The sequence below is a fragment of the Arachis ipaensis genome, chromosome B01 (genome assembly GCF_000816755.2).
Source record: "Arachis ipaensis cultivar K30076 chromosome B01, Araip1.1, whole genome shotgun sequence".
Taxonomy (NCBI): domain Eukaryota; kingdom Viridiplantae; phylum Streptophyta; class Magnoliopsida; order Fabales; family Fabaceae; genus Arachis; species Arachis ipaensis.
Window position 1 is genome coordinate 122982523 of NC_029785.2, and position 4770 is coordinate 122987292.

Consider the following 4770-nt stretch of genomic DNA (forward strand, 5'->3'; position numbering starts at 1 on the left):
TTCCATTTTTCTAGCTCTTGATTAACCCTTAGAGTATAGTTTAATTGTCAAACTCTAACATATTACTATTATTATAATGAACTGTGAATGACTTAAGAAACTCATTTCTTCATTCATTCAATCCCTTGGCCAAAGTTTTATTAATCTCAATCATTATAATCATAGAGTTCAAACTCTTTACCAAGAGTTGATAGATTTCTTATTAACAAATTATTAATTCTACAAATATTTAAATCATACCCAATATCCATTCAACTAGCACTGTAGGATATTAGGTGTTCGGAATCAAAGTATAATAAATATATTGTTAATTATTATGACGAATAAATTACCATTTGTACTAATAAAAGATACAGATGCAGACAAATGTACCCATATAAGAATAAAACGACAATTATAACCACGGAAGATGGCTTCCGTGTGCCAAGAGTACCCGGACGTTGGTTACACAATTGGTCCGTTAGGGTATTTTTGGCACACGAAAGCTATCTTCCGTGGGTACAATTGTCGTTTTATTCTTATATGGATACATTTATCAGCGTTTGTATCTTTCATGGATACAAATGGTAATTTATTCTTATTATGACAGTCGCAGGTCATAATGGAAACTCTACTACCATGTTCATCTTGAGAATATCCTATTGACAAATATGCGGTAATTATAACCATTAGGAATTCTCAAATTGAGTCAGTTTAATGGTCATATCTCTGTATGCATCATCTATATATATAATTTAATAAATGGGATCTATTAATCTTTTTAGATTATTAATGTCTTTTTTAATAATCTTATGACCATGAACAATTTAGATTAAATTATAAAAGATTTACTGTCAATATTATGATCACTATCACAATGATAAATCTCTAAATTTAATCAAGAACATTATTATATTGACTCTTTAATATAATAACAATAACAAATTATTTGACATATGATTGATTGAATTGTGGTTATACTATTTATTCCCAATAGTTTGCACCCCGTCTATTTATGGGCTCTAACCTAGATCCTCCGTACAAGGCTCCTGTTATGTGGCTACTTGATAAAGTACCAGTGAGTTGTCCTATGACGACGTATGATTATATAGAGGAGTAGTAGATAACATTCCGCCTTTTGATCCCGTTCAACCTAACTCGAATTTTGAAAACCTAGAATGTATTTTCTCTTGCTTTTGTAGTCTAGAGGGATTATGTTGATATAGAGTATTAGAGTTTAGGCTAGTTTGGACGCCAATTTAGGAACTTCTTGAACAGATCAGAGCCTAGAATGTTGTATGTATATTTAAGTATATGGTTATTGTTTAGTTACTTCTAGGGATATCATAACTAAGATTTGAGCATTGTTGAGGGCTGGATGACTAAATATTGTTAACTGATACGAGTTGTATATATATGTGCGTGGTTGCTTATAACAACTTTATCTGTTATTATTTATGATTTATCTGTATATGTTCCTGCTTATCAACCCCAACGTTTTAAAAAAAAAAATACCCCATAAAATAACAATGTTTTAACAACGAATCACGCTCATATAATAAATAACAGCTAAAGTTAAGAAAAGCAAATTGGTAGCGCTTGGTTTTTAATATGATCATGACATACTGAAAGTTGGGTCATTATAAAACACCTTAGGAATTGAGCATTTCATAATCATAATGCTCATTCGATTGGATCTCTCCTACTTCTCTATTTTAATCTCATTGGAATTTTCTGCAGTGTAAGTGGGTTTTTTTTTTCTCAAAGAACTATATCTAGATCCATACAATCGAGGACAATTTTTACGGTATCTTTATAAACCTTAAAGTTTATACCATTCGGCATAGGAATGCTGTTAACTTGTGTAGAAACATTAGTAGATGAAACCATAGTAACTGAATTAGAACAAAAAATATGCAGTGAATATTAGTTAAATAATTGGAAAAAAAAGTTCAGATTGAGATATCTAAAACAACATTAATTTTCAATTTTTGGATAGAAAAATTAACGATAAGTTTTTCTCTCATTGCAGTAATAAAATATTGTCAAAAATTTCTATTACACATTAAACTTTTCTTTAGACCGACTAAATACGCACATGAAAACTTAAATTTTGTAACCAATTTATTACTGCATATATTTTTCATTAATTGGTCAAAACAATAATCTTTCTTTGGACCGATTATTGACTGCATAATTAATAGAAAATAAACAAAAGTGTACAACGTTTATTATTTGGCCAAACAATAAATTTTCTTTGGGCCGATTATTGTTCGTATAAATAATAAACATCAATTTATTCTTAAATTCTCTATTATTCAAATATTATTAGTGTATACATATAATTTGGTCAAATATAAATCTTCTTTTGGATCGATTAATATTCGTACAAATGATATACACAATAATTCTTATATCCCAAAAGGATATTCAATCAATTTTTAATGATACATACAATTAAAACAAAACAATCATACTTCAATTTTATGAGTATCATTTTATATATAAATTTAAAACATATTTCTATCTATATCTTATCTGGTAAATACAATTTTCTATTTCTGTATTTCTATTTCGATATTTCGGGTCGGTAAACAAATGCAACCATATATATTGAGGCGCACACATAATATACATATATGTATACCCCTATATAAAAGTTACCTACTGCGTGCATATCATAACGTAAACCAGGCATATATATAGCCTGGTAATTAAAAAAAAAATTTGAATATTTTGATGATTAAATTATAAATAGTTTTACTCATAAAAGTGATAGAAGAGTTGTTTCAATTTTTTTCAATTAAAAGTTTTTGAATTTTTGATAGGATAGAATTATAACAATTCTGATGGAAAAAGAATTATGGAGGCGACTTTAGTGTATTGGAGACCGAAACCCTAAAATCACTATTTATATTTAAGCATGGTACCTATTAAACTTTAAAACCCAAATAAAAATAGTATCTCTAGTTTTATTCTCGTTTAATTCAAAATTAAAAGTAATTATCACTTATTCAATTCAACATTTATAATAATAAATGAGATCACTAATTATATAAGTTAAGCTTGTGTGTGAATTTTACTAACTAAACTCTATATATAAGGTGTTCTATTTATATTTGCAAGATAACTTTTGTCTTTATTATATATTATCTTTTAAGTAAAATGCTAGTTGGTAAAGTTATGAAAAAGCTCAAATATGAAATGTATATAAAAATTTAATTATTTTAAGGTTACTTTTTTTTTTAAATTTTACCATCAATCTCTTGTGATTGGCTATTGACCAACTTCTTATTGCATCTTTGTGCCTTTATATTGATATTCAAACCTACTATTCATTCTCTATTTTAAAGTAATTAAGTAGATATGTACCAAATAATATAAAATTTTCTATTTTAGTTGCTTGCTTGGCAACACAATTAATTTATGTTGGTTCTCATCACACTCAATTTTCTATATTTGAATAATTTATATTAAAGTCCTCATAGAGTAGGTTAGTAAAACAAATTTATATTCTTTATGCTATACTTTTTATAATAAGGATAAAAATTAGAATTTTATGGAAAAAAACTTGATGTACATCCATGAATTTTTTTTAAATTACTTTTAGTTAAAAATAAGGGCAAATTACTAAAATAAATTGTCTACCTTTTAATATTACTAGAATACAATATCTATATATTGAAGACACAAATATATCTTTTCTATTTCTAATAAAATCTGATAGGAGTATGGTGGATTATGATTTGAACATAAATCGTGGTAAGGGTATAACGATTTACATTGGGTTGCATGTGAGAAGAAATTGTTACACCTCTCACAGTTTCTGATGGAATGATTAAAAGATATAAACCATGGTACTCCTATAGCAGTTTATGCTTGCGTATATCAATTTAAAAGTTAGATGAATGATTGGAATTTTGTCTATATCAATTTCAGGTTATATCAGTAATAATGTCAATTTTAACATCTAACAAGTATAATTACCCGTGCCATGTACGTGAGAAGATTGAAATTATAATTTTAAATTATTCTTTTAAAATTAATTTGAATTATAATAATTTGATTAATAAAAAAGTAACATGTTATGTATTGTTTGTTCTTTTTTTAATTCAGTGTTAATTGGATTAATTCTAAAAATAGTTATTAATCGATTTTAATAATGTACTTTCTTCAATAAATCACACATATATACTGAATGTGATCATAAATAATATAGTAATAATAGTTAAATCCACCAACAAATATATTAGCTATATTATCACACTATTAAACAAATTAAATATAAAAACTATTAACACTTATAAATCTATAAAATCGTACTTTCTTTGATTCGTGCGAGGGTTTACTTGTCAAATAAATTAAAAATATAAACAAAAAATATTTATAAGCTGGACCTAGCATCACTTGAAAGAATCATGAAAAATAATCAACTTATCTTATCATCCATGAGAACCATTTCTACGTAAGTCGTCTTGTTCTTGTCAAATTTGTATGGGACTTTCCATAACCTTATAATTCTTGCCTTTATTTTTCAAACCTTTTCATTACATAATCTACCGTACCATAGGTAACACTGTTGATAGAATCGTAATTAGTAGCCCTTAGGTATGAAAAATAATAAACAGAAGAAAATTTATGTCCGAAGTACGAATTTTCTAAATGATAAATTAAATAATTGTAACAATTTACTATTACTCCTTCTCTATATATATATATATACACTAATTATACACGGTAATAATTAGCAAATATCTTCAATGGAAATACTTACTACAATTAGGTGAAATT